General features: G+C 48.7%; 1 non-coding gene and 1 pseudogene across 1 annotated transcript; one reads left to right on the forward strand and one right to left on the reverse strand.

Moving 5' to 3' along the window:
* Nucleotides 1-400: 400 nt before the first annotated feature.
* Nucleotides 401-519, reverse strand: LOC144726561 (5S ribosomal RNA). The gene has a single exon (XR_013587296.1). It is a non-coding gene; the product is annotated as a 5S ribosomal RNA (ribosomal RNA).
* Nucleotides 520-1,196: 677 nt separating this feature from the next.
* On the forward strand, nt 1,197-1,305 carry LOC144726591 (5S ribosomal RNA; annotated as a pseudogene).
* Nucleotides 1,306-6,142: the final 4,837 nt, after the last annotated feature.

Here is a 6,142-nt window from a genome sequence, read left to right on the forward strand (position 1 = left end):
GGCCGAGGTAGCGATGCCCCCTAGAGACGAGAACCCGCCAGCTCCGCTCTGCGTGAGCGACACGCACAGAGTGGAACTTGCATATTTAAGTCTGTGGGGAGCACTGCCAACTCGGGGTGAGCGTGTTCCATTTGTTTAACAGCTCTTGGTCAATCCACTGCCGGGTGAAGGCCTCCCCACAAGCCACTGTCATGTTCATCGTGGTTATGCAATTTAACATAGAACTCTAAGCAAAAAAATACCTGATGAATTCCAATTCTGAATGCCAAGTAGTCAAGAGTTTGACCCTGAATAGGCAAGTGCCCCCTATAGACATTGAAACGCCAGTTCGGCGTCGTGCGTGTGAGACGTGGAGTAAATAGCGCCCCCTGGAGACACGAAAACGCAAAAAGTTTCTAAAAGCCTACAACACCTGGTATTCCCAGGCGGTCTCCCATCCAAGTACTAACCAGGCTCGACCCTGCTTAGCTTCCGAGATCGGACGAGATCGGGCGCATTCAGGGTGATATGGTCGTAGGCGAGAGCTCAGAGAAGATTTAGTAAATCCATCTCTAACGTTATCAGGATTCTGCTGATGCTATTTTTTACAGCGAATGAGCGTTTCCCATGAAACTCGTGTTCACCACCAGCTGCAGATCGCGACCCCAGAGCTCACTTCTGCCACTGTCAAGACCACAGCCCTTAGGGCGCCGTGGCTCTCAGCGTCACGGTGCAGTGAAGCTGCTGAGCTGAGTTAGAATCCCGAGCACGGCTAACATCGGTGGTGTCGAGTGATATCCGAACCAGGTCAGCCTCTCTCCACCCCCACCACTTCCCCACCAACCCGCACCGTCCACCAGCGTGGTGAAGTATGCTCAATCAACCCCCAGGACAGGACAGACACGGCGTGTTGTAGGGCTTCATCCATCAGTGGATGAACAAAGTCTGGACGTCATGGTTTAAATACACACAAATACTGCATATAAATATGATCACAACTCTTCTCCTGAGATAGATGCTCAGCTGGGAGGCTGCAGCTGCTGCTCCAGAGATGAGACCACTTGGCTTTGCACCGAGACGTCTTGAGTTGAACTCCACCGTGAATGCGAGGATGACTGCAGGCGGTGTTTTCACACTATGGGGAAGTTGACCAATTTTATTCCAAAATGAGTACCGGTACATTAGAGATGAATTTACTGAATCTTCACTGAGTTCTCGCCTACGACCATATCACCCTGAATACGCCCGATCTCGGAAGCTAAGCAGGGTCGAGCCTGGTTAGTACTTGGATGGGAGACCGCCTGGGAATACCAGGTGTTGTAGGCTTTTTGTTCTCGGCTTTTGCCTCTTCCCGTCGGCAGGGGGAGCGCTGTCTTCCCCGCGTGTCGCTCACGCACAGCGGGGCTGGCGGGTTCTCGTCTCTAGGGGGCATTGTGCAAACCCACCGCGTTCTAAGAATAGATTTGACCCTTTCTGGCAATAAAAGAGGTGTTCAGATGTTAAAACACCAAACAGAAACCTTGTTGCAAGGAATCATGGTAGCAATCAGTGTCAAAGACAATGCATGTCTTACCAGAGTGTGGTTTTCTTGCATGTTCACCACGAGTATGTGTGGTTATACTGGTAGGAACGAAGTGGACCAGACACCAATAGATTATATCGTCCGTCCGTCCGTCCGTGTAGCAACATCGCCCCCTACTGCAAACACTTGGCATGACCCTACAAAAACCTTTACACTCAGTGACGCTTTCCTGGCTAAACAAGTGTAACATTCCCTTATAATTCCCTCAGATAGCTTTTAATTAAAACATTTAAATTAAGCTTTCCTGGCTAAACAAGTGTAACATTCCCTTATAATTCCCTGAGATAGCTTTTAATTAAAACTTTGAAATTAAATAATTAAAACTGTGAAATTAAATAAAAAAAACTCACAGTGCCCTAAAGCCTACAGCTAGGCCTAAAGCCTAGAACTAGGCCTCACAGTCTCCCTTCGTATCGTACCCCCGCGTGTGTGAAAGGGAGTTAATGTTTAACAATGTTACATTCCCTGATGTTTTAAAATAGAAACATTTAAATTTAAAGCTTTTACATAAATAATAAAAACATTTAAATTAAACATTAACTCACAGCGACCTAAAGCCTACAGCTAGGCCTAAAGCCTAGAAATAGGCCTCAAAGTCTCCCTTCGTATCGTCCGATTAGGTGTAGCAACATCGCCCACTACTGCAAACACTTGCCAGGACCCTACAAAAACCTTTCGACTCAGTGGGGCTTTCCTGGCTAAACAAGTGTAATAATATATTGTTTATATTCTTTGGTTATTCGTTCCTACCAGCCCACCCCGCAGGGTCCTGTTAATGCGTATCACATCCAGGTTGAGGCGACCGGACTACGTTTGAATGGGACGTCTACAGCTAAGGTCGTGGAGTGGGGCCGACCATAAATGACGTCACGCACCTGGGGGGGGGGGGGGGGTCAGACATTTGTGACGATGTGTGACGAGGGGGGGGGGGTTTGAGAAATGTGACGTCACATCAAAATGCGCAACTTTAAATAAATTTAGACAACACGTTCTACTTAATTAAATATACTTTTTAATAAATGTTTTCTCCTACAACATCAGAGTGCAGCAGCGCCACATTAAATACCCACTACAGTACAATGACAATAGTTTAGAGCGATTTGAAGCATGTTTTATTTTTTTGTGGGGGGGGGGGGGTCAGAACTTTGTGACGTCATATTTGAGTGGGGGGGGGGTCTGACTTTTTGTGACGTCGTGTGACGAAAGAAGGAGGGGGGGGGGTCAAAAATCGTCCAAAATCTCGTGATGTCATCAGAGGCGTAGCTAGGATATTTTGCGCCAGGGGACGAACTATAAAATTGGCGCCCCCCCCCTCCCCCCCGTTTAATCACATTTTCCTATTACATCGAATAAGGAATAACAATTAAAATTTTAATGAAACATTGTATAAAGAAGCACATTTACAGAAATTATATTACATGGCTCACTCAGTCACTGTCGTAGACTGGTTGACATAGTCTACAAAATATACATTTTCTTGATTTCACTGTCGCAATCTGGTCAATCACGTAATACAAATCAGTTTTTTTCAATGTTTCTCTTTCAACGCTAAGAAGAGCAAGATCGCTGAGACGATCTTGTCCCATTGAAGCACGACAAAATAAGTTTCAATTTGCTGAACGACTGCTCACAGCTTGCAATTGAAACTGCTATTGTTAATAAAATTTGCAGTGAAATTCGCTAATTCGGAAATATGTCGTCTCCATCTCCATAAAACACAATAAAACCAAGAAGATCCAAAGGAGTTTCTGGTAGAACTTCATTCCGGTTACTGAGCAGCATTTTGCAATCTCCAATTTCTGTGAAAAGTTCGTGGCCATTGATGTCGGTGTCATAGAAATTTCCGAAATCTGTGCAATTTCGACGAATTGCATCGACATCTGTGTCGGATAGAAGAGTTTTGACGTCCAGCAGAAAACCGTATTGACATCTCCTGTTGAAGTCGATAAAATACGCTCTTCATAACGCGCACAATGTCTTCTTCTGCTGAAAGTCCTGCATCTCTTGCCAGTTCTCCTGGCATCTTCCGACGTCGCCTAATTCTTCTGTCCACATCGATCCCCCATGCAGGCTGTGCATCTTGTTTTGGCGTTGTCTACAGCAACTTGGCTAAAATCATCACGAAGCTTGACAAATTCATGCTCCAAAGATTCAAGATTAGTTGCTGCTTACTTGAAATTCATAGTAGGATCCTGTAAGCGCTTCTGAACACGATCAATTTTTCCAAGAATGACATTCCAGAAATGTAATAAAACTATGAAGTTAAGATTCAATACGCATGCCTGTAACTGTTCTGCATCACTTCTGGTTTCAGGCGTTATAGTTACGTCCTCCGATAATTTGTCTAGTAGCCTTACTAGTTCATCCAGTCCTTCATAGATAGCTTTAACAGCTTCTGATCGTGCACTCCAGCGTGTTTCAGACTCCCGCTTTACTGTGATGGGCACAGCTTTTTTTAACTCTTCCCAACGAATTGTTGAACGAGAGAAAAACAAATATATACTTTCAACTGTTCCAAAAATTGTGACGACAAGTGGATCCTGTTTAGCTGAGTGTACTCCTGCTAAGTTTAAGCTGTGGTTGTCACAGTTGACAAACAATGCTCTGTGATTTTTGTCACATATTCGTTGTTGACTAAGGCTGAAAGACTGCGCCTGTCTGTTGTTTGGGACGTTTTTCCATGTAAGTTCTTAATAGGCGCGCGTACCAAAATGTAATTACATGACATGTTGGCTGTGTGTGGCGGGATATATAAACTTTTAGGTTGAGGTGTAGATTTGTGCAGTAGTTTCAGGCTGCCGCGCCCGCCGCAATAAGTTCTAATGTAACGTTGTAAGCCTCATTTTGGCGCCCCTTTATCTTGGCGTCCGGAGACATATGTACCCCCCTGCCCCCCCTAGCTACGCCTCTGGATGTCATTTATGGACGGCCCCTTAATCGCTCGCAGGTGATGGCGCTGTTCGCGGTCCTTCTGTCCGGGCGACAGCCGCGGTGTACACGAGGCGTGCGCGTTTTACCGCGTGCGGCTCCGAGGCCAATCAGCAAGGAGCGCGTCCCTCCTCGAAGGCGCTCACGGAGCCGAACGACGCAGTGGAGGAGGGAGCCGAACGGGCGGACGTCGCTCCCCGCCTGCCCAGCGAGGGTGGCGGGGTTGGAAGTCGGGCACAATATAAGGATCTTGGTGATGAATAAAAAAACCCCACCCACACATTCATTGGGAACATCCTCACCTTCTTGGTTCTTTCGGTAAAGTGATCACGTAGAATGGAAATAATAAAATAATAAAAATAAAACATAATAAAATTATTCTCACGACGTTTCGGCCACAACGCAAGCAGCTGTCCTCAGGTGAAGAACAGGTCTGTCGATAAGACAGAGTTGCAATCAGTGTCAAAGACAATGTCTTACCGACAGACCTGTTCTTCACCTGAGGACGGCTGCTTGCGTTGTGGCCGAAACGTCGTGAGAATTATTTTATTATGTTTTTTATTTTATTATTTTATTATTTACATGCTACGTGACTTTACCGAAAGAACCAAGAAGAAGAATCCCTGCAGTCACGAAAGCTTTAAATCGAAAAAACATCCTCACCGTTATCATTACTGACGTTTATGGCCCATCCAACCATCACCACCAACATCGCTGTCAATCTTTTACCAGAGACAAATTTAGACTCTATTGGTCACCCCGTGCCCCTTACAGATCCCAACGTGCATCCTACAAAGTCACATCACAAGGGAGAAACACAAACAAATTGATAAAAAACTCATGTTTTTGCCCGTACGCCGTATGGAACTGAAAACTCCCTGTACAAGAATACGGGGTAAACCTAATGAGTTGACATGTTTGTAGCAGTGTAGTGTATAGTGTAGTGTATCGTAACATACACGGAATGCCACCACCGCAACAGCAGCAAATGCGTTTGTCTCTTGACAGATTAACACGGAGGCTTTCGCCTGCTGGCTGCCTGCGTCGGGTGGTGTTGGACGACACAACATTTGTGCATTCACGGCGATCTCACCCAAAACACCTCCACGCTGTAAGATCGAGTCACATCGTCGCCATGGCCACGGCCAATCCACTGCCGCGACTTTGCTCTACAGGGTTCAGGGGGGGGGGCGTGTGGGGGGTGTGCGGGGGGGGGGGTGTGTGGGGGGGTGTGCGGGGGGGGTGTGTGGGGGGGGGGTGTGCGGGGGGGGGGTGTGTGGGGGGGTGCGTGCGGGGGGTGTGCGGGGGGGTGCTTGCGGGAGGGGCGTGCGGGGGGGGCTTGCGGGGGGGGGGGGGGACGTGCGGGGGGGGGCTTGCGGGGGGGGGGGCTTGCGGGGGGGGCTTGCGGTGTGGCGTGCGGGGGGGGGTTTTGGGGGGGGTGTGCGGGGGGGCTTGCGGGAGGGGCGTGCGGGGGGGGGTGTGTGGGGGGGGGCTTGCGGGAGGGGCTTGCGGGGGGGCTTGCGGTGGGGCGTGCGGGGGGGGGTTTAGGGGGGCTTGCGGGAGGGGCGTGCGGGAGGGGTGTGTGGGGGGGCGTGCGGGGGGGGTGTGTGGGAGGGGCGTGCGAGGGGGGGTGTGTGGGGGGGCGTGCGGGGG

The sequence above is a fragment of the Lampetra planeri genome, chromosome 23 (assembly GCF_965212315.1).
Source record: "Lampetra planeri chromosome 23, kcLamPlan1.2.h2, whole genome shotgun sequence".
Classification (NCBI taxonomy): Eukaryota; Metazoa; Chordata; class Hyperoartia; order Petromyzontiformes; family Petromyzontidae; genus Lampetra; species Lampetra planeri.